Source organism: Rhinoderma darwinii (genome assembly GCF_050947455.1).
Source record: "Rhinoderma darwinii isolate aRhiDar2 chromosome 12 unlocalized genomic scaffold, aRhiDar2.hap1 SUPER_12_unloc_10, whole genome shotgun sequence".
Taxonomy (NCBI): Eukaryota; Metazoa; Chordata; class Amphibia; order Anura; family Rhinodermatidae; genus Rhinoderma; species Rhinoderma darwinii.
Genome location: NW_027461863.1, coordinates 233,537 through 258,404, shown reverse-complemented (window position 1 = coordinate 258,404; position 24,868 = coordinate 233,537). Strand labels below are relative to the sequence as shown.

The 24,868-nt window shown below is 45.6% G+C and overlaps 1 protein-coding gene across 1 annotated transcript in view; it reads left to right on the top strand.

Moving 5' to 3' along the window:
* Positions 1–322: 322 nt before the first annotated feature.
* Positions 323–24,868, top strand: part of LOC142698101 (protein kinase C delta type-like) — a 152,188-nt gene continuing 127,642 nt past the window's right edge. The window contains exons 1-2 of the mRNA XM_075847787.1: positions 323–418; positions 8,822–8,957. The gene's annotated coding sequence lies outside the window, so the exon portion shown is untranslated. The remainder of the gene's footprint in view (positions 419–8,821; positions 8,958–24,868) is intronic.

Below are 24,868 nucleotides of genomic sequence, written 5' to 3'. Positions count from 1 at the left end.
GGGCGTTTCAGGCGGTCGGCCGGGGCCCAAGACTTGCAGGGGGCCCATGCACACAAGTGAAACAAAACTCTCCAGGGCTGCTGCTGCCGGCCGCATTCTAGAGATCATCGGTCCCACGTGCTGATGAAGAGGCGGGGGGAATGTGCAGGGGGAGTCAATTGCGGCCAGGGAACAGGGGCACAGCACATCAGCTGTAGAGAGCAGACTGTCAGAGATTGTGATGGGCAGGTGCTGGAGTCTCCCTGACAGTCTGCTCCTCTGTGCTGCTGTACATTGTCCCTCCTGTCTAAACCTCCAGCAGCTGCCTGATAACGGCAAAACTGAAACTAGAGGGTGTAGGACCTGTGGTGACATCACAGTCACATGATTAAGGTCCTGGAGGCTGCCAGAGACAAGCACCGCAGAGGAAGAGACTGTGGTAAGTAAGTGTGTGTGAGTGTGTTAATGTATGTCTATGTAGTGTGTGCTGTGTATATAGTGTCTATAATGTAAGTCTATATAGTGTGTGCTGTGTATATAGTGTCTATAATGTAAGTCTATGTAGTGTGTGCTGTGTATATAGTGTGTGCTGTGTATATAGTGTGTGCTGTGTATATAGTGTCTATAATGTAAGTCTATAGTGTGTGCTGTGTATATAGTGTCTATAATGTAAGTCTATGTAGTGTGTGCTGTGTATATAGTGTGTGCTGTGTATATAGTGTCTATAATGTAAGTCTATATAGTGTGTGCTGTGTATATAGTGTCTATAATGTAAGTCTATATAGTGTGTGCTGTGTATATAGTGTCTATAATGTAAGTCTATGTAGTGTGTGCTGTGTATATAGTGTCTATAATGTAAGTCTATGTAGTGTGTGCTGTGTATATAGTGTCTATAATGTAAGTCTATGTAGTGTGGGCTGTGTATATAGTGTCTATAATGTAAGTCTATGTAGTGTGTGCTGTGTATATAGTGTCTATAATGTAAGTCTATATAGTGTGTGCTGTGTATATAGTGTCTATAATGTAAGTCTATATAGTGTGTGCTGTGTATATAGTGTCTATAATGTAAGTCTATATAGTGTGTGCTGTGTATATAGTGTCTATAATGTAAGTCTATATAGTGTGTGCTGTGTATATAGTGTCTATAATGTAAGTCTATGTAGTGTGTGCTGTGTATATAGTGTCTATAATGTAAGTCTATGTAGTGTGTGCTGTGTATATAGTGTCTATAATGTAAGTCTATATAGTGTGTGCTGTGTATATAGTGTCTATAATGTAAGTCTATGTAGTGTGTGCTGTGTATATAGTGTCTATAATGTAAGTCTATGTAGTGTGTGCTGTGTATATAGTGTCTATAATGTAAGTCTATATAGTGTGTGCTGCGTATATAGTGTGTGCTGTGTATATAGTGTCTATAATGTAAGTCTATGTAGTGTGTGCTGTGTATATAGTGTCTATAATGTAAGTCTATGTAGTGTGTGCTGTGTATATAGTGTCTATAATGTAAGTCTATGTAGTGTGTGCTGGGTATATAGTGTGTGCTGTGTATATAGTGTCTATAATGTAAGTCTATGTAGTGTGTGCTGTGTATATAGTGTCTATAATGTAAGTCTATGTAGTGTGTGCTGTGTATATAGTGTGTGCTGTGTATATAGTGTATATAGTGTGTGCTGTGTATATAGTGTCTATAATGTAAGTCTATGTAGTGTGTGCTGTGTATATAGTGTCTATAATGTAAGTCTATATAGTGTGTGCTGTGTATATCGTGTGTGCTGTGTATATAGTGTCTATAATGTAAGTCTATGTAGTGTGTGCTGTGTATATAGTGTCTATAATGTAAGTCTATATAGTGTTTGCTGTGTATATAGTGTCTATAATGTAAGTATATATAGTGTGTGCTGTGTATATAGTGTCTATGATGTAAGTCTATGTAGTGTGTGCTGTGTATATAGTGTCTATAATGTAAGTCTATATAGTGTGTGCTGTGTATATAGTGTGTGCTGTGTATATAGTGTCTATAATGTAAGTCTATGTAGTGTGTGCTGTGTATATAGCGTCTATAATGTAAGTCTATGTAGTGTGTCCTGTGTATATAGTGTCTATAATGTAATTCTATATAGTGTGTGCTGTGTATATAGTGTCTATAATGTAAGTCTATGTAGTGTGTGCTGTGTATATAGTGTCTATAATGTAAGTCTATATAGTGTGTTCTGTGTATATAGTGTGTGCTGTGTATATAGTGCCTATAATGTAAGTCTATATAGTGTGTGCTGTGTATATAGTGTCTATAATGTAAGTCTATATAGTGTGTGCTGTGTATATAGTGTCTATAATGTAAGTCCATATAGTGTGTGCTGTGTCTATAGTGTCTATAATGTATGTCTATATAGTGTGTGCTGTGTATATAGTATCTATAATGTAAGTCTATATAGTGTGTGCTGTGTATATAGTGTGTGCTGTGTATATAGTGTCTATAATGTAAGTCTATATAGTGTGTGCTGTGTATATAGTGTGTGCTGTGTATATAGTGTCTATAATGTAAGTCTATATAGTGTGTGCTGTGTATATAGTGTCTATAATGTAAGTCTATGTAGTGTGTGCTGTGTATATAGTGTGTGCTGTGTATATAGTGTCTATAATGTAAGTCTATGTAGTGTGTGCTGTGTATATAGTGTGTGCTGTGTATATAGTGTCTATAATGTAAGTCTATGTAGTGTGTGCTGTGTATATAGTGTCTATAATGTAAGTCTATGTAGTGTGTGCTGTGTATATAGTGTGTGCTGTGTATATAGTGTATATAGTGTGTGCTGTGTATATAGTGTGTGCTGTGTATATAGTGTCTATAATGTAAGTCTATGTAGTGTGTGCTGTGTATATAGTGTCTATAATGTAAGTCTATATAGTGTGTGCTGTGTATATCGTGTGTGCTGTGTGTATATAGTGTCTATAATGTAAGTCTATGTAGTGTGTGCTGTGTATATAGTGTGTGCTGTGTATATAGTGTCTATAATGTAAGTATATATAGTGTGTGCTGTGTATATAGTGTCTATAATGTAAGTCTATGTAGTGTGTGCTGTGTATATAGTGTCTATAATGTAAGTCTATGTAGTGTGTGCTGTGTATATAGTGTCTATAATGTAAGTCTATGTAGTGTGTGCTGTGTATATAGTGTCTATAATGTAAGTCTATATAGTGTGTGCTGTGTATATAGTGTCTATAATGTAAGTCTATATAGTGTGTGCTGTGTATATAGTGTCTATGATGTAAGTCTATGTAGTGTGTGCTGTGTATATAGTGTCTATAATGTAAGTCTATATAGTGTGTGCTGTGTATATAGTGTGTGCTGTGTATATAGTGTCTATAATGTAAGTCTATGTAGTGTGTGCTGTGTATATAGTGTCTATAATGTAAGTCTATGTAGTGTGTCCTGTGTATATAGTGTCTATAATGTAATTCTATATAGTGTGTGCTGTGTATATAGTGTATATAATGTAAGTCTATGTAGTGTGTGCTGTGTATATAGTGTGTGCTGTGTATAGAGTGTATATAGTGTGTGCTGTGTATATAGTGTCTATAATGTAAGTCTATGTAGTGTGTGCTGTGTATATAGTGTCTATAATGTAAGTCTATATAGTGTGTGCTGTGTATATCGTGTGTGCTGTGTATATAGTGTCTATAATGTAAGTCTATGTAGTGTGTGCTGTGTATATAGTGTCTATAATGTAAGTATATATAGTGTGTGCTGTGTATATAGTGTCTATAATGTAAGTCTATGTAGTGTGTGCTGTGTATATAGTGTCTATAATGTAAGTCTATGTAGTGTGTGCTGTGTATATAGTGTCTATAATGTAAGTCTATATAGTGTTTGCTGTGTATATAGTGTCTATAATGTAAGTATATATAGTGTGTGCTGTGTATATAGTGTCTATGATGTAAGTCTATGTAGTGTGTGCTGTGTATATAGTGTCTATAATGTAAGTCTATATAGTGTGTGCTGTGTATATAGTGTGTGCTGTGTATATAGTGTCTATAATGTAAGTCTATGTAGTGTGTGCTGTGTATATAGCGTCTATAATGTAAGTCTATGTAGTGTGTCCTGTGTATATAGTGTCTATAATGTAATTCTATATAGTGTGTGCTGTGTATATAGTGTCTATAATGTAAGTCTATGTAGTGTGTGCTGTGTATATAGTGTGTGCTGTGTATATAGTGTCTATAATGTAAGTCTATGTAGTGTGTGCTGTGCATATAGTGTCTATAATGTAAGTCTATATAGTGTGTTCTGTGTATATAGTGTGTGCTGTGTATATAGTGCCTATAATGTAAGTCTATATAGTGTGTGCTGTGTATATAGTGTCTATAATGTAAGTCTATATAGTGTGTGCTTTGTATATAGTGTCTATAATGTAAGTCCATATAGTGTGTGCTGTGTCTATAGTGTCTATAATGTATGTCTATATAGTGTGTGCTGTGTATATAGTATCTATAATGTAAGTCTATATAGTGTGTGCTGTGTATATAGTGTGTGCTGTGTATATAGTGTCTATAATGTAAGTCTATATAGTGTGTGCTGTGTATATAGTGTGTGCTGTGTATATAGTGTCTATAATGTAAGTCTATATAGTGTGTGCTGTGTATATAGTGTCTATAATGTAAGTCTATGTAGTGTGTGCTGTGTATATAGTGTGTGCTGTGTATATAGTGTCTATAATGTAAGTCTATGTAGTGTGTGCTGTGTATATAGTGTGTGCTGTGTATATAGTGTCTATAATGTAAGTCTATGTAGTGTGTGCTGTGTATATAGTGTCTATAATGTAAGTCTATGTAGTGTGTGCTGTGTATATAGTGTGTGCTGTGTATATAGTGTATATAGTGTGTGCTGTGTATATAGTGTGTGCTGTGTATATAGTGTCTATAATGTAAGTCTATGTAGTGTGTGCTGTGTATATAGTGTCTATAATGTAAGTCTATATAGTGTGTGCTGTGTATATCGTGTGTGCTGTGTATATAGTGTCTATAATGTAAGTCTATGTAGTGTGTGCTGTGTATATAGTGTGTGCTGTGTATATAGTGTCTATAATGTAAGTATATATAGTGTGTGCTGTGTATATAGTGTCTATAATGTAAGTCTATGTAGTGTGTGCTGTGTATATAGTGTCTATAATGTAAGTCTATGTAGTGTGTGCTGTGTATATAGTGTCTATAATGTAAGTCTATGTAGTGTGTGCTGTGTATATAGTGTCTATAATGTAAGTCTATATAGTGTGTGCTGTGTATATAGTGTCTATAATGTAAGTCTATATAGTGTGTGCTGTGTATATATTGTCTATGATGTAAGTCTATGTAGTGTGTGCTGTGTATATAGTGTCTATAATGTAAGTCTATATAGTGTGTGCTGTGTATATAGTGTGTGCTGTGTATATAGTGTCTATAATGTAAGTCTATGTAGTGTGTGCTGTGTATATAGTGTCTATAATGTAAGTCTATGTAGTGTGTCCTGTGTATATAGTGTCTATAATGTAATTCTATATAGTGTGTGCTGTGTATATAGTGTCTATAATGTAAGTCTATGTAGTGTGTGCTGTGTATATAGTGTGTGCTGTGTATATAGTGTCTATAATGTAAGTCTATATAGTGTGTGCTGTGTATATAGTGTGTGCTGTGTATATAGTGTCTATAATGTAAGTCTATGTAGTGTGTGCTGTGTATATAGTGTCTATAATGTAAGTCTATATAGTGTGTGCTGTGTATATAGTGTCTATAATGTAAGTCTATATAGTGTGTGCTGTGTATATAGTGTCTATAATGTAAGTCTATGTAGTGTGTGCTGTGTATATAGTGTCTATAATGTAAGTCTATGTAGTGTGTGCTGTGTCTATAATGTAAGTCTATATAGTGTGTGCTGTGTATATAGTGTCTATAATGTAAGTCTATGTAGTGTGTGCTGTGTATATAGTGTCTATAATGTAAGTCTATATAGTGTGTGCTGTGTATATAGTGTCTATAATGTAAGTCTATATAGTGTGTGCTGTGTATATAGTGTCTATAATGTAAGTCTATATAGTGTGTGCTGTGTATATAGTGTCTATAATGTAAGTCTATATAGTGTGTGCTGTGTATATAGTGTCTATAATGTAAGTCTATAGTGTGTGCTGTGTATATAGTGTCTATATAGTGTGTACTGTGTATATAGTGTCTATATAGTGTGTGCTGTGTATATAGTGTCTATAATGTAAGTCTATATAGTGTGTGCTGTTTATATAGTGTGTGCTGTGTATATAGTGTCTATAATGTAAGTCTACGTAGTGTGTGCTGTGTATATAGTGTCTATAATGTAAGTCTATATAGTGTGTGCTGTGTATATAGTGTCTATAATGTAAGTCTATGTAGTGTGTGCTGTGTATATAGTGTCTATAATGTAAGTCTATGTAGTGTGTGCTGTGTATATAGTGTATAATGTAAGTCTATGTAGTGTGTGCTGTGTATATAGTGTCTATAATGTAAGTCTATGTAGTGTGTGTGTTTATGTGTGTGTTTGTCATAATGTAAGTCTATATACTGTGTGCTGTGTATATAGTGTGTGCTGTGTATATAGTGTCTATAATGTAAGTCTATGTAGTGTGTGCTGTGTATATAGTGTCTATAATGTAAGTCTATATAGTGTGTGCTGTGTATATAGTGTCTATAATGTAAGTCTATGTAGTGTGTGCTGTGTATATAGTGTCTATAATGTAAGTCTATATAGTGTGTGCTGTGTATATAGTGTCTATAATGTAAGTCTATGTAGTGTGTTCTGTGTATATAGTGTATATAATGTAAGTCTATGTAGTGTGTGCTGTGTATATAGTGTCTATAATGTAAGTCTATATAGTGTGTGCTGTGTATATAGTGTCTATAATGTAAGTCTATGTAGTGTGTGCTGTGTATATAGTGTCTATAATGTAAGTCTATATAGTGTGTGCTGTGTATATAGTGTCTATAATGTAAGTCTATGTAGTGTGTGCTGTGTATATAGTGTCTATAATGTAAGTCTATATAGTGTGTGCTGTGTATATAGTGTCTATAATGTAAGTCTATGTAGTGTGTGTGTGTGTGTCATAATGTAAGTCTATATAGTGTGTGCTGTGTATATAGTGTCTATAATGTAAGTCTATGTAGTGTGTGCTGTGTATATAGTGTCTATAATGTAAGTCTATGTAGTGTGTGCTGTGTATATAGTGTGTGATGTGTATATAGTGTCTATAATGTAAGTCTATGTAGTGTGTGCTGTGTATATAGTGTCTATAATGTAAGTCTATGTAGTGTGTGCTGTGTATATAGTGTCTATAATGTAAGTCTATGTAGTGTGTGCTGTGTATATAGTGTCTATAATGTAAGTCTATGTAGTGTGTGCTGTGTATATAGTGTCTATAATGTAAGTCTATGTAGTGTGTGCTGGGTATATAGTGTCTATAATGTAAGTCTATATAGTGTGTGCTGTGTTTATAGTGTCTATAATGTAAGTCTATATAGTGTGTGCGTGTAGTGTGTGTGGTTTGAATATATAGTGTGTGGTGTTAGTGTGAATTGTATATAGGGTGTTTAATCTCACATTTTTTGTGTGTGAAATAATTTCCCACCCATAGAGCCCTCTGCAGTAAGTCAGATGCTCAGAACCCCCCCCCCCCCCCCTGCAGTATAATCTCCCCCATGGAGCCCTCAGTAGTTTTTATACTGCAGGGGGGGGGGGGCAGAGCGTTTGATTGACTGTTCAGGGTTCTATAGGGGAATAACTCCTTCCCCCCCCAAGAGCCATAAGGGCGGATTTACACGAACGTGTAATACGTCCGTGCAACGCGCGTGCTTTTCACGCGCGTCGCACGGACCTATGCTAGTCTATGGGGCAGTGCAGACTGTCAGTGATTTTTGCGCAGCTTGAGTCCGCTGCGTAAAACTGACATGTCCTATATTTCTGCGTTTTTTGCGCATCACGCACCCATTGAAGTCAATGGGTGTGTGAAAATCACGCATGCCACACGGAGGCACCTCCGTGGGACGTGCGTGATTTGCTCAACAGCAGTAAAACTGTGATTGCAAACAGAAAAGCACCAGGTGCTACAAACATACAAACAGAGTGTCATAATGATGGCGGCTGCGCGAAAGGCACGCAGCCGCGCATCATATGGTGATGACACACGGAGCTGTTAAGTGTCTTTTGCGCGCGCAAAACGGCGTATTTTTTGCGTGCGCAAAACGCACATGCTCGTGTAAATCTGCCCTAAGTGTCAGACGCTTAGACCCTCCCATAGGGCACTCAGCAGTCAGTCAGATGCACTGGGGAGGGGTGTCTGACTGCTTAAAGGGTAACTAATGAAACTTTTTAAAAAAAATTACATGTCATAGTGACATGTCAAATGTTCTAATCGGTGGGGGTCCGGGCACTGAGACCCCACCAATCGCTGAAACAAAGCGCTCAGGTGAGTGATGTGCCACTTTGTTTCTGATCGTCTTTCCTCTGATAGCCGAGCATGCGGTGTACGGGCACAACAGAAAGTCTATGAGTCCGTACACCGCGCCGAGGAAAGACAATCAGAAATGAAGTGGAACAGCGCTCACCCGGGCACTCCTGCTGCTTTGTTTTAGTGATCGGTGGTGGTCTCAATGCTGGGACCCCCATCAATCAAAACTTCTGACATATCACTCTCACTATGACACGCCAAATGTTTTTTAAAAGTTTAGTTACCTCTTGGGGACTGAATTTATTGGTTTGAGTTAATGTATGGGCCTGGGTCTTAATTTGCTTAGGGGTCTGGGGTATAAGACAATTTATGGTGTTTATTTCTGAATTTTTATGTTGCTATAGATGCTGAAAATGGCTACAGAATCGAGGGGAAAAGATTTCTCATCAGGAAACTCTGCAATCATCAGGAGAAGTCGCCATAACGGTCTGTGTCAGATGGAGAAGAAAAGAGAACGACCCATCAGTGAAGACATCTCCTGTGAGTCATTGCATTTATCTGTCCCCTCTCCTGACATGCCTGTTATCGGAAATCCTTGTATTCCACATAAAGTCTTTGTGTACCCAGGACTAATAGACAAATGCGTGTTACCATTCCCCTTGTCAGGAGGAAGTGTCCCACACAGTGTGATAATGTCAGCGATGGTTGGAGACTGTCAGTGTGTAGGGACACAGCCCTTTGACAAGGGGAATCGTAACACTCATTTGTCAATGCTCACACAGAAAGGTGGTGTTTAATATAGACATGGTGTGGCAGGGCGGTGGTGGAGAAGGGGGCCCAAGCTTGAGGAACAGCCCAGGGCCCATGGTTTACTTAATCCGCCACTGATCGCTGGAGGATAAAACACAGACTCCTAGATACGTTTGGGATCGCTGCGAATGCGCCACAAAAAAACGGAACTGCTATTTGATGCGTGATTTACATCCCCTTTGAATTCAATGGGGAAATCCCGCAACATATAATCAGTGTTTACGTAAAGACAATTGACATGCTGCGAAATGAAATTCCGCATCGCAGGTGAATTTGAGCGTATTTTTCTACTCAGTATTTACACAGCGTGTGGATGAGATTTGTTTTACCTCATCCACTTTGCTGCTGCTGTATTTGTTGCGGATTTTTTGCAAAGAAATCAGTTGTGGAAAGTCCGCCGTATTTACGCAGCGTGTGAACTGGCCCTAAAAGTGAGCGTGATCTCACGTAGCAGCTAAGGGACAATCCTGATAATCAGGTTAGGAGCAGCTTCTCTGACGTTGTTGGCTGTTCATAAGGCTAAGCCGTCTGCCATGGGAAGAAGTGAAAGCCGACAAGAAGGAGCGCCTATGACTTGCGAGTCAAATGATAACCTTAGGAACAGCCAACAACCTCAGAGAAAGTGCCACTAAGCCGTCTGCCACGAGTCCCAGGGGCGTAGTTAAGGTCTTAAAACAACAGGGGCAATAGCCTCAACATATATGCCCCATAAAAAATGTGTGTGTGTGTGTGTGTGTATGTGTGTGTATGTGTGTGTGTGTGTGTGTGTGTGTACACCGTGTTCCAAATTATTATGCACATTGGATTTAAGTGTCATAAACATTTAATTATTAGTTTTTCAATGAAACTCATGGATGGTCTTGTGTGTTAGGCGGGATTCACACGACCGGGTCGCGTCCGAGTGCCGGCCGGTAAAATCGGCCATTCTGCCCGGCCGGTTTGCATAAAGTTAAGCATCCGTGCCGGGCCGGGCAGATCCGGACAGTGACATCATCGGCAACTCCTGAAGGGGAATCCCCATGTGTTCGGGGATTCCGCTTCAGGAGTTTCCCCTGATGTCACTGCCCAGATATGGACAGAGACATCAAGCGCTCTGTCCAGGAGCGGAATCCCCGAACACACGGGGATTCCGCTCCTTCAAGGAGCTAAAGTGCGGCTAGCTATAGTGGCGTCGCTACAGTAGTAGCAGCAGCAGCAGCTGCTGCAGCTGCTAGCGGCGCCATCAAAGATGTCGCCGGGCCAGGGCGCTTTTAACAAGCAGGAGAAGGGAGCCAGCGCAGCGCTCCCTCCACCTGCTGTACACCCCGGCCCTGCCACACCGTGTACAGCGATGCCATTCGTCAGAATGGCGTCAACTCCTCCTCCTCACATGCACTCTGCGCTGTGAGGAGGAGGAGATAGAGCGCAAGAGCCGGAAAACCCGGCCGTCACTCGGGACACATCCCGGTGATGGCCGGGTATTACCCGGCCCCATAGACTTCTATGGGAGCCGGGCGGCCGGGTACCCGGGCGAAAATAGAGCATGTTCTATTTTTTGACGGGCGGTTTTGCCGGCCGTCAAAAAATCGGCCGTGTGAATAGCCCCATTAGGGGTCTATTATTCCTAATGCAGCCGGGTGCCGGCCGATTTATGAACGGCCGGCACCCGGCCGGGAAACCCTGCCGTGTGAATGAGGCCTTAGGGCTCTTTGGATCATTGTAATCAATCTCAGACACCTGTGATAATTAGTTTGCCAGGTGTGCCCAATCAAAGGAAAACTACTTAAGAAGGATGTTCCACATTATTAAGCAGGCCACAGGTTTCAAGCAATATGGGAAAGAAAAAGGATCTCTCTGCTGCCGAAAAGCGTGAAATAGTGCAATACCGTGGACAAGGAATGAAAACATTGGATATTTCAAGAAAACTTAAGCTTGATCATCGTACTGTAAAAAGATTTGTGGCTGATTCAGAGCACAGACGGGTTTGTTCAGATAAAGGCATAATGAGGAAGGTTTCTGCCAGACAAATGAATAGGATTAGGAGAGCAGCTGCTAAAATGCCATTGCAAAGCAGCAAACAGGTATTTGAAGCCGCTGGTGCCTCTGGAGTCCCGCGAACCTCAAGGTGTAGGATCCTCCAGAGGTTTGCAAGTGTGCATAAAGCTATTATTCGGCCACCCCTAAACAATGCTCACAAGCAGAAACCGTTGCAGTGGGCTCAGAAATACATGAAGACTAATTTTCAAACCGTGTTGTTTACTGACGAGTGCCCTGCAACCCTGGATGGTCCAGATGGATGGAGTAGTGGATGGTTGGTGAATGGCCACCATGTCCGAACAAGGCTGCAACGTCAGCAAGGAGGTGGCGGAGTCATGTTTTGGGCTGGAATCATGGGGAGAGAGCTGGTAGGCCCGTTTAGGGTCCCTGACGGTGTGAAAATGACCTCTGCAAAGTACGTAGAGTTTATGACTGACCACTTTCTTCTGTGGTACAAAAAGAAGAACCGTGCCTTCCGTAGCAAAATTATCTTCATGCATGAACATGCACCATCTCATGCTGCAAAGAATACCTCTGTGTCATTGGCTGCTATGGGCATAAAAGGAGAGAAACTTATTGTGTCGCCCCCATGTTCCCCTGACCTCAACCCTATTGAGAACCTTTGGAGCATCCTCAAGCAAAATATCTATGAGGGTGGGAGGCAGTTCACATTAAAACAGAAGCTCTGGGAGGCGATTCTGACATCCTGCAAAGATATTCAAGCAGAAACTGTCCAAATACTCACAAATTCAATGGATGCAAGAATTGTGAAGGTGATATCAGAGAAGGGGTCCTATGTTACCATGTAACTTGGCCTGTTAAGTTTTTTTTATTGAAAGAGCTTTTGATTTCTATAAATATGACCTCCTGATGCTGCAAATTCAACAAATGACCATTTTAGTCTCTTTACAACTTTTAAAATGTTTTGATCTCTGTTGTGCATAATAATGTGAAACAAAAAATTCAGTTATCATTAGGATATTTGTTCAATAAAATTAGCATTATACTCCAACGGCTGATGCTTGAAGATTATACTGACTGTCATTTGCATCGACTATTTAGGAAAATCAGTGAAAAATAACATTTGCGTAATAATTTGGAATACAGTGTAGATCGAAATCCGGAGCATTAACCGGTCACTGCCGGCTCCGTGGTTTCCTTCACTGTAATTGACATCAGCACCAAAACCAGTTAATGTGTATAACGTACAAACGTGAGCGCCACACTTTCTGTATCACACCCCCGGTAATGGAGGGGGGGCAGACATCTTGGCTGTATGGGGCCCAGACATTCCTGATGGTGGCCCTGGCAGTTATGATCCGGTAGAGCTGGTTGTCACCCGGGCCGCTTCATTCCACTGTATGGCTTTGGACTTCTCAAGTTTGTCCTGCAAAAAATACAAAAAGTTATTTTGTGTTACTGCATTACAAAGACTTTGTGCAAATTAGAAAAGAAAAAACAGCAGTAAAGTCAGTAAACGGTCCTCGTGCTGTGAGGTTGTTCGGCTGCTCATTCAGTCTGTTTCTGGTTTGGCAGCCGAATGGTGGCCATTTTGGCCTAAAAGGGCAAATTTGCTGCTCTGGAGACTGGGAAAACCGGACAGTGAGAACCCCAATGTTAACTGAAATAGCAGCATATTGGTTGTCGCACAGTTTTTCCAGGTAATGGAAACCTAAAAATATAAATTCAGAACTTTTCGGTTATCTGATGTATATGGCTTGGCTTCAAGGGATTCTTTACTTTTTTCGGGGGTTCTCCAGACAATCACTACATTTTAGAAAGGGTCCCTTGACATTAAGCTGATTACAAAGTGTCCCCCTGAAGGGACCCCCAGCGATCAGCTGTGATCAGTAGGGAAACCTGGCAGTAAGTGTTCAATTTCCTTGCAGCACCACCGCAGGAGAAATTAGGCATTACACAGTGTCCATTCATAGCAATATGGTGTCTGCGTAATACAAGACAGGTCCACCAAAAAGAGAGAGATGTTCTTTGTAACCGCTCTCCACTCTGGCCGAGAGATGAACCTGAAAATGAAAATGAATGTTCTTGAATGAATTATACATGGGCGGCTCAGCCTGCCAGAGCGTGTCTCTCTTTTGGGTCATAGAGTGGCATCAAGGCATATGATATCCATAATGCTAAATAGGTGAGACAAACCCTTTAATCTCTTCTGCTGCCTATTATAATAGTAAATGAATAAGGCTGCATGAGTGATATCACGTCTGTAGGGTCCAGCTGCATGGTTGTCAGCCACGTCTGTAGGGTCCAGGTGCATGTTTGTCAGCCACGTCTGTAGGGTCCAGGTGCATGTTTGTCAGCCACGTCTGTAGGGCCCATGTGCATGGTTGTCAGCCACGTCTGTAGGGTCCAGGTAAATGGTTGTCAGCCACATCTGTAGGGTCCAGGTGCATGGTTGTCAGCCACCTCTGTAAGGTCCAGGTGCATGGTTGTCAGCCACGTTTGTAGGGTCCAGGTGCATGAGTGATATCACGTCTGTAGGGTCCAGGTGCATGGTTGTCAGCCACGTCTGTAGAGTCCAGGTGCATGGTTGTCAGCCGCGTCTGTAGGGTCCAGGTGCATGGTTGTCAGCCGCGTCTGTAGGGTCCAGGTGCATGGTTGTCAGCCGCGTCTGTAGGGTCCAGGTGCATGGTTGTCAGCTGCGTCTGTAGGGTCCAGGTGCATGGTTGTCAGCCACGTCTGTAAGGTCAAGGTGCATGGTTGTCAGCCACATTTGTAGGGTCCAGGTGCATGGTTGTCAGCCGCGTCTGTAGGGTCCAGGTGCATGGTTGTCAGCCGCGTCTGTAGGGTCCAGGTGCATGGTTGTCAGCTGCGTCTGTAGGGTCCAGGTGCATGGTTGTCAGCCACGTCTGTAAGGTCCAGGTGCATGGTTGTCAGCCACATTTGTAGGGTCCAGGTGTATGGTTGTCAGCCGCGTCTGTAGGGTCCAGGTGCATGGTTGTCAGCCGCGTCTGTAGAGTCCAGGTGCATGAGTGATATCACGTCTGTAGGGTCCAGGTGCATGGTTGTCAGCCGCGTCTGTAGGGTCCAGGTGCATGGTTGTCAGCCACGTCTGTAGGGTTCAGGTGCATGATTGTCAGCCACATCTGTAGGGTCCAGGTGCATGGTTGTCAGCCACGTCTGTAGGGTCCAGGTGCATGATTGTCAGCCGGGTCTGTAGGGTCCAGGTGCATGGTTGTCAGCCACGTCTGTAGGGTACATGTGCATGGTTGTCAGCCATGTCTGTAGGGTCCAGGTGCATGGTTGACAGCCACGTCTGTAGGGTCCAGGTGCATGGTTGTCAGCCACATCTGTAGGGTTCAGGTGCATGAGTGATATCACGTCTGTAGGGTCCAGGTGCATGGTTGTCAGCCACGTCTGTAGGGTTCAGGTGCATGATTGTCAGCCACGTCTGTAGGGTCCAGGTGCAGGGTTGTCAGCCACGTCTGTAGGGTCCAGGTGCATGGTTGTCAGCCATGTCTGTAGGGTCCAGGTGCATGGTTGACAGCCACGTCTGTAGGGTCCAGGTGCATGGTTGTCAGCCACATCTGTAGAGTCCAGGTGCATGGTTTCAGCCACGTCTGTAGGGTCCAGGTGCATGGTTGTCAGCCACTTCTGGAGGGTCCAGGTGCATGGTTGTCAGCCACGTCTGTAGAGTCCAGGTGCATGGTTGTCAGCCACGTCTGTAGGGTCCAGGTGCATGGTTGTCAGCCACGTCTGTAGGGTCCAGGTGCATGGTTGTCAGCCACGTCTGTAGAGTCCAGGTGCATGGTTGTCAGTCACGTCTGTAGGGTCCAGGTGCATGGTTGTCAGCCATATCTGTAGGGTCCAGGTGCATGAGTGATATCACGTCTGTAGGGTCCAGGTGCATGGTTGTCAGCCACGTCTGTAGGGTTCAGGTGCATGATTGTCAGCCACGTCTGTAGGGTCCAGGTGCAGGGTTGTCAGCCTGGTCTGTAGGGTCCTGGTGCTTGGTTGTCAGCCACGTCTGGAGGGTCCAGGTGCATGGTTGTCAGCCACGTCTGTAGGGTCCAGGTGCATGGTTGTCAGCCACGTCTGTAGGGTCAGGTGTATGGTTGTCAGCCAAAACAACAAAAAACACTCCTGCCAAACCAGTTACCCCTTTGCCTTTGCCAAATCCCATTTACATGGGTGAAAATGAGAAAAAAAACAGTAAAACCCAGAACAATTATTTTGTATAAAAGAGGAAAGCAGAAGTTCCAGCCGTTATTCCAGCCTGTAGTGAAACTTGTAAACACAGAAAAAGGCCATACTTACAAATGGACACAGCCAGGTCAGAAAAAGCTGATGAAGGAGAGTGAGCAGGTGCTTTAAATAAAAATAGCCACTCCCACTAGTCTTGAGGGGAGTGGTGTGTGGTGCATGGGATGTGTAGTAAGAAATAATAAATGAATAGTGTGTGTGCAAGTGTAATACTATAAGTGAAGTATAGGGGGCAGTAATGAGAAGTGCCTCAATAGAAATAAGTGGATAATGGGGTGCAAGTGAGTGAAACATGGAGGGATAGTGTGTACGTCATGAGGCACAACGTGTATAGCCAGGTAGAAGCCTATTTGTGACGCCTTGATAGTTCATAGAGCGGGCTACCCTGCATGCTATGCCAAACAACAACCCACCATGCTCTCCCAGCATCAAAGACCCGGCTGTGTCCAAGAGAAGCGAATATACGTAATAATGAAAAATACCTGGGGTATTAGTGATCATTCTGGCCAAAAGGACGCAAGCTCGCAATCCACGACAAGGATCCCCAGACTTGCGAGTCCCTAACTGGAACTGAATGTTCCTGATGCACAGACAAAACAGACATATACAAAAACACCGAAAAAGGTCATACTAATGATTACTAATACCCCAGGTATTTTTCATTACTACATATATTCGCTTCTCTTGGACACAGCCGGGTCTTTGATGCTGGGAGAGCATGGTGTGTTGTTGTTTGGCATAGCAAGCAGGGTAGCCCGCTCTATGAACTATCAAGGCGTCACAAATAGGCTTCTACCTGGCTATACACGTTGTGCCTCATGACGTACACACTATCCCTCCATGTTTCACACACTTGCACCCCATTATCCATTTTATTTCTATTGAGGCACTTTACTCATTACTGCCCCCTATATTTCACTCATAGTATTACACTTGCACACACACTATTCATTTATTATTTCTTACTACACATCCCATGCACCACACACACCACTCCCCTCAAGATCTGTAGTGAAACTTGTGTCTGGTCATTCCGGGGGTTCAGTGGGGTGATAACTTATTACTGGGAGTTTATACAGTGGACAAATATCGGAGGCAGAACCTCAGGGCCAGTGGCGTAGCTACCACTATAGCAGCCGTAGCGGCTGCTGCGGGGCCCGCGGCATGAGGGGGCCCGTGTCGCCCGCCGGCACGGGCCGCCACCATGGCCGGAGGCTCCACTATCAGCCGCTATGGCTGCTACAGCGCGGCGCCACTAAACACTACGGCAGAGCAGGGAGGTATCTCCCCGCTCTGCCATTAAACAAAAGACATGTATCTCCTAGCCACAGGATATCCACAGGACAGGGGATACATGTGTGATCGCTGGCAGCGATAGGGAGAACGGGGGACTGAAAGTCCCCTGAAGTTCTCCTTTACAAACCTCGGACTTCCGGGGTCTGTGTCGGCAGCTCCGTAGAAATGAATGGAGCGCCGTTCGCGCTTGTGCGCATGCGTGACCAGCGCTCCTTTCATTTTTATTGAGCTGCGCAGTCAGAGGTTAGTCATGGAGAACTTCAGGGGACTTCCAGTCCCCCGTTCTCCCTATCGCTGCCAGCGATCACACATGTATCCCCTATCCTGTGGATAGCGGATACATATCTTTTGTAGGACACACTGTAGGTCACTTTTTTTGGGGGGTTGGGGACGCTGTATGGCGTTCCCAACAGGGGGGGGCTGTATGGCGTTCCCTACAGGGGGGGCTGTATGGCGTTCCCTACAGGGGGGGCTGTATGGCGTTCCCTACAGGGGGGGCTGTATGGCGTTATCTACAGAGGGGGCTGTATGGCGCTATCTACAGGGGGGGTCTGTATGGCATTCCCTACAGGGAGGGGGCTGTATGGCGTTCCCTACAGGGGGTGGCTTATGGCGTTCCCTACAGGGGTGGCTGTATGGTGTTCCCTACAGGGGGGGGCTGTGTGGCGTTCCCTACAGGGGGGTGCTGTATGGTTTTCCCTACAGGGGGGGGGGCTGTATGGCGTTAGCGCCATATAGTCCCATCTGTAGAGAACGCCATACAGCCCCCTCTGTAGATAACGCCACACAGCCCCCCCTGTAGATAGTGCAATACAGCCCCCTCTGTAGATAGCGCCATACACCCCCCCTGTAGATAGTGCAATACAGCCCCCTCTGTAGATAGCGCCGTACACCCCCCTGTAGATAGCGCGATACAGCCCCCTCTGTAGATAACGCCATACAGCCCCCCCTGTAGATAGCGCCATACAGCCCCCCTGCAGATACCGCCATACAGTCCCCCCTGTAGATAGCGCCATACAGCCCCCTCTGTAGATAACGCCATACAGCCCCCTCTGTAGATAGCGCCATACAGCCCCCTCTGTAGATAGCGCCATACAGCCCCCTCTGTAGATAGTGCCATACATCCCCCTCTGTAGATATTGCCATACAGCCCCCTTTGTAGATAACGCCATACACCCCCTTCTGTAGATAGCGCCATACAGCCTCCCCTGCAGATAGCGCCATACAGCCCCCTCTGTAGATAGCGCCATACAGCCCCCTCTGTAGATAACGCCATACAGCACCCTCTGTACATAACGCCATCCAGCCCCCCCCTGTAGATAACGCCATACAGCCCCCTCTGTAGATATCGCCATCCAGCACCCTCTGTAGATAACGCCATACAGATATGGGGTTGTGCTGTAGCTCCTTGCACCGCCGGGCAGCTGGGGTGCTGCTGTGAATGGGGTCATGTTGCAGCTCCTTGCACCGCCGGGCAGCTGGGGTGATGCTGTGAACGGGGTCGTGCTGCAGCTCCTTGCACTGCCGGGCAGCTGGGGTGCTGCTGTGAATGGGGTCGTGCTGCAGCTCCTTGCACCGCCGGGCAGCTGGGGGGATGCTGTGAACGGGGTCGTGCTGCAGCTCCTTGCACCGCCGGGCTGCTGGGATGCTGCTGTGAATGGGGTCATGTTGCAGCTCCTTGCACCGCCGGGCAGCTGGGGTGCTGCTGTGAATGGGGTCGTGCTGCAGCTTCTTGCACCGCTGGGCAGCTGGGGTGATGCTGTGAACGGGGTCGTGCTGCAGCTCCTTGCACCGCCGGGCAGCTGGGGTGATGCTGTGAATGGGGTCGTGCTGCAGCTCCTTGCACCGCCGGGCAGCTGGGGTGCTGGTGCGCAGGGAAACACAGTAAAGGGGACACAGGGTTATATCAGCACTGCGGCCCCTTCATTCTCTGGTCGGGGACCCAGAGGCTGGATCCCCATCAATCATAAAGTAATGGCATAGGCCATCGATCGAGTGGGGGGGGGGGGGTGCTCTTGTAAAATAACATACAATGTATGATCATACCCTTACCCCCACAAACATGGGCCTATAATCCCCCTCTTACAGTGTACAGGCCTAATACCACCCCCACATACAACTCCCATGTCACACAAAGCCTATATAGTCCCCAGCACACAGTATCCTCTCATCCCTCCCCCCCCCAATAAAGTGCAGAGCATCTGAAACAATGTCCCCCTACCTTCCCCCACAACACATGACCCTGCATCAGACATTCACCAGCCCACAGATGTGCAGCAGATTGTCCCAGTGTCTCCAGGATGCAGATAGGGCAGGGTCCTACATCCTCCTGCTGCTGGTGTTTTTCATTCATTGACAGGAAGCAGTGGATGTTATCAGGTTGACTCCCCCTCCACATACGCTGATGCAGCCAGAGAGCCCTCCCCCTCCATGTCCTGCAATGGTCAGTGTGAGGTCAGAGCTTCCCTTTTGCTGATTGGTGGAGCACTTGTCAGCTGACAGGCCCTTCTACCAATCACAGCTTCTGCTCAGTAAAAGAAGCTCTTATCTCCGTCTCTAGCAGCTGATTAGAGCATGAAGCAATGTCAGAGCGGCCCCCGAGCAGCTGCATGAGGCGTCTTACCCCGGAGCACTGTGCGGCTGGGGAGGAAGTGGAGAGCAGCTGCACGAGGCGTCTTACCCCGGAGAACTGTGCGGCTGGGGAGGAAGAGGAGAGCAGCTGCATAAGGCGTCTTACCCCGGAGCACTGTGCGGCTGGGGAGGAAGAGGAGAGCAGCTGCATGAGGAGTCTTACCCCGGAGCACTGTGCGGCCGGGGAGGAAGAGGAGAGCAGCTGCATGAGGCGTCTTACCCTGGAGCACTGTGCTGCTGGGGAGGAAGAGGAGAGCAGCTGCATGAGGTGTCTTACCCCGGAGCACTGTGCTGCTGGGTAGGAAGAGGAGAGCAGCTGCATGAGGAGTCTTACCCTGGAGCACTGTGTGGCTGGGGAGGAAGAGGAGAGCAGCTTCATGAGGCGTCTTACCCCGGATCACTGTGCGGCTGGGGAGGAAGAGAGCAGCTGCATGAGGTGTCTTACCCCGGAGCACTGTGCGGCTGGGGAGGAAGAGGAGAGCAGCTGCATGAGGCGTCTTACCACGGAGCACTGTGCGGCTGGGGAGGAAGAGGAGAGCAGCTGCATGAGGCGTCTTACCCCGGAGCACTGTGCTGCTGGGGAGGAAGAGGAGAGCAGCTGCATGAGGCGTCTTACCCCGGAGCACTGTGCGGCCGGGGAGGAAGAGGAGAGCAGCTGCATGAGGCGTCTTACCCCGGAGCACTGTGCGGCTGGGGAGGAAGAGGAGAGCAGCTGCATGAGGCGTCTTACCCCGGAGCACTGTGCGGCTGGAGAGGAAGAGGAGAGCAGCTGCATGAGGCGTCTTACCCCGGAGCACTGTGCTGCTGGGGAGGAAGAGGAGAGCATCTGCATGAGGCGTCTTACCCCGGGGGCTATATGGCACTGTCTAAAGGAGGGGGCTGCATAGCACTGTCTACAGGGGGGGCTGTATGGCACTATTTACAGGGGGGCCAAACCTACAAGGCCAGGCTGAAGGAGGGGGCGCCGCAGAGCAGCTGTATCAAAACAGATGATCGCTACTACAGCCACCCAGCATACAGGGATCAGCTGTTTTGATGGGGCTGCTCTTTGGCGCCCCCCTTCCGCTCAGGCTTTTCCATTCCCATGGAACCCCCATCCCCCCCCTCTCGCGGCACCGCTCCCCCGTCACCCCCCCTCGCGGGACTGACCACCCCTCTCGCGGCACCTCTCCCCCACGCCACTCGCGGCACCGACGCCACCCCTCCCACCCCTAACTTCTCCCTCTCCTGGCAGGCTATCAGGGAGGGAAAACACACAATTTTTTTTTTCTTAAATATATATATATTTCTTTTTATCTATGTATTATCTAGGGGTATAGTGAGCATTTTGAACCCACAGGTTTTTTTGCAGAAATTATTGGAATTAGGCCGTGAAAATTAAAATCTACATGTTTGCAAAGAAAATGTAGGTTTAGCTCATTTGTTTTCATTATCACAAGGACTAAAGGAGAAAAAGCACCCCAACATTTGTAGAGCAGTTTCTCTTGAGTAAGGCCCCATGCACACGAACGTAAAAACGCCCGTAATTACAGGCGGTAATTACGGGCCCATAGACTTCTATTGGCCATGGGTACCTTCCCGTTTGTTTACGGGAAGGTGTCCATGCCGTTTAAAAATATGGAACATGTCCTATTTCAGGCCGTAATTACGACACCGGCAGGCCCATAGAAGACTATGGGGCTCCCGTAATTACGGGTGGCTACGTGTGTGCACCCGTAATTACGGGAGCGTTGCTAGGCGACATCAGGGGATAGTCACTGTCCAGGGTGTTGAAAAAATTAACTGATCGGCAGTAACTCTTTCAGCACCCGGGACAGTGACTACCGCTTGGGTTAATAGTATTAAAAGTTAACTTACCCAGAACTCCCTGCTTCTTCCTCCATTCCGGCCTCCCGGGATGACGTTTCATCCCATGTGACCGCTGCAGCCAATCACAGGCCAATCACAGGCTGCAGTGGACAAAGGACCCGTATTTACGCCAGTAATTACGGGAGGAAAAAAATATGCTCGTGTGCATGGGGCCTAAAACAATACCCCACATGTGGTCATAAACGGCTGTTTGGACACACGGCAGGGCTTAGAAGGGAAAGAGCGCCATTTGGCTTTTGGAGCTCAAATTTAGCAGGAATGGTTTGCGAAGGCCACGTCGGATTTGCAAAGCCCCTGAGGAGAAAAAGCAGTGGAAACCCCCACAAGTGACCCCATTTTGGAAACTACACCCCATAAGGAAATGATCTAGGGGTATAGTGAGCATTTTGACGCCACAGGTTTTTTGCATAAATTATTGGAATTAGGTGGTGAAAATGAAAATCTATATGTTTGCAAAGAAAATGTAGGTTTAGCTAATTTGTTTTCATTCCCACATGACTAAAGGAGAAAAAGCACCCCAACATTTGTAGAGCAGTTCCTCCCGAGTAAAACAATACCCCACGTGTGGTCATAAACGGCTGTTTGAACACACGGCAGGGCTCAGAAAGGAAAGAGCGCCATTTGGAGTTCAAATTTAGCTGGAATGGTTTGCAGAGGCCATGTCACATTTGCAAAGCCCCTGAGTGGCCAAAACAGTTGAAACCCCCCAAAAGTTACTCCATTTGGGAAACTACACCCCTCAAGGAATTTATCTAGGGGTATAGTGAGCATTTAAAAAAAAATGTGTCATTTAAAAATCCATGGATGTGTGATAAACTTTGAAGCACTCCTTTATGCACAGGCCAGATATGTCGGGGCAGGTTTCACAATGATAAGTTGTGTCTCGTCTTCTCCCCCTTTTGTAACACACTTTGCACCTTTTTTGTCTCCTTCCCTTTTTACCAGTGGAGGGGATTCCTCCAGGAAAGTGTTGCCCTGGTACAATACGTGGACCATCGCTTCTAGAAGTACTGGGGCTCTCCCCTTCCTGGTCCCCAAATACAAGGGCCTTGATCAGCACCTCTTGAAAATTAAGGAATGTCCCTGTGTTTTCCGCATGGCACTGTACGGCTTCAGTACTTGATCAGAAAGATCACCCCCTCCCATGTACTTATTGTAGCCGAGGATGCAGTCTGGCTTGGGGGTCATTGTGGTGGTACCTTGGACAGGGACAGGGGTTCTGCCGCTACCGTGCATTGTGGTCAACATAAGGACGTCCCTCTTGTCCTTATACTTGTCCAGCAACATGTTCTCGCTATTTAGCGACCTGCTTTCTCCTTCTCTTAGGGGTTGCCCAATCAGATTTTTAGAGAGGCCTCTCTGGTTTTTGCGCACGGTGCCGCATGCTGCAGGACTTCTGGTGGAGAGGCAGTTAAATAGTGGGACGCTGGTATAGAAGTTATCCACGTAAAGGGGGTAACCCTGGTCCAGCAGTGGGTGCACCAAGTCCCACACTATTTTCCCACTAACCCCCAGGACAGGGGGGCATTCTGGGGGTTCTATCCTGGCGTCCTTCCCTTCATAAACCCTAAACCTGTAGGTGCACACTGAGCTGCTCCCGCACAGCTTCTACATTTTAATTCCATACCTCGCCCTCTTGCTTGGCAGGTATTGGCGGAAATTTAGTCTCCCCTTAAAATGTAAAAAGGACTCGTCTATTGCTATGTTCTTTTCGGGGGTGTACACTTCCTGAAATTTGGTGCAGAAATAATCAATCATTGGCCTGATCTTGAATAGGCGGTCGTATGTGGGGTCATCACGGGGCGGGCACTGTGCATTATCCTTATAATACAAAAATGTCAGAATTATTTCAAAACGTGCCCGGGTCATTGCCATGCGGTATAATGGGGTGCTGTATAAACTGTCCGCACTCCAGTATTGCCTAATCGCTGGCTTTTTTACTAGGCCCATATGTAGGACAAGGCCCCAAAATTTAATAATCTCCGCTGCCTCTATGGGGGTCCACCTAGCAAATGATGACGTGGGGTTTTGGGCTAAAAATTGCCGGGCGTATAAATTTGTCTGGGCTGCCATTAAATTAACAAAATCCTCAGAGAAAAAGAGCTTGAAATAGTCCATTTCTGTGAGGCCTACAGTCTCTAACCGAATTCCTGAGCTCCCTGTGAAATCCGGAATGTGAGGCTCATAATTATCAGGGGGTGGGTTCCACAGGGTATCACTCATTTGTGGGTTTGCCTCAGCTGATGTCCTGGGGCGTCTTTGCGGGGGTTCCTCATCACTGGATGAGGATGATGATGATGAGGAGGTCAATAGGAATGGGGCAATTTCCTCTTCTCCCGCGCTGGCTGATTCAGTGTCAGGACCAGGATGGCGGATGCCTCTTCTGCTGAATAGACCCATTGAGATGAATGGGACATTTTTATTAGGGGGGTATGTAGTGCTTCAACACGTGTAATACTCCATTTATATTTATAGAGGTGGTTGTGTATGTTGTGCTTTTACACGTGTATATGACATTTATAGGAAAACAAAAAGAACTATAAGAAAAATTTAGGAGAAAGAAATTGACTGTACGTTCAATATAGAACTGTGAAAAAACTTGAGCTACAACTGTGTCGCTGCGCTATCAAAAATGTAGTGACCGAACTTCAGTTACAAAAAAGCTGAATGTCCGTCAGTAAACAGACGCTGACGAGAAGCTGTAGATTTACTCAAACTGTATAAATAACATAGAGCTATAACTTCTGCTATATATTTATTTTACAAAACGGACATCAGTAAACGTCCGCTACTCTAACGCCCTAACGCTACCCTGCGTAAACAAATGACCACTGAGGCTGATTATTAGACTCAGCACTCAGTGGCCCCAGGGCGCACCCAAAAAAAAAGGTGCAGTAAAAAAAAGGCCACAAAATAAAAACCCTGCACCTATAATTGATCCGATCAGTGATGACGGTCACTGATCAGCGCTCAGCGGCACAGGAAGCACACAGTAAATTGGTGCGGGTAGAAAAAGATGAAAAAAACGTAGCGTCAAAAAAAATGACCACAGATGCTGATGAGTGATGGCGGTCACTGATCAGCACTCAGTGGCCGCAGGATGCACACAGGGAGGTGCAAAAAATAAAAAAAAGTCCTGTGCCAAATATTGGCGGTCAGTGATGGTGGTCACTGATCCACACTCAGCGGCCACAGGACGTAACAAGGGAAAGAGGGGGAGGGGGAAGGGTACAGGGATAAGAAGTTTAGGAAAAAAACAAGTGCTGCTAAAAAAAATAAATCAGCAGCAGCACAGATGATGATGACGAAGGTTCACTCTGCAGCAGGAAGCAGTCAGATGAAGACGTCACAGCAGGATGGCAGCACAGAAGGCCTCAGATTCGGTAAGTATGGCTCACAGATGGTCACACCAGCTCTGCTCACCGTTCCTAACCGGAATGAGGTGGGCAGAGCTGGTGGAGGGTGTTTCAAACACTCGCCATGGCTGCGATTGGTCAATCGGTGCAGACCAACCAATCGTAGCGATCGGGGGGATGGCATCCCTGCCACCTCGTCATCGCTACATGGCAGGGACTGGTGCTGTCCTAGGCAGCACCAATCACCACCAT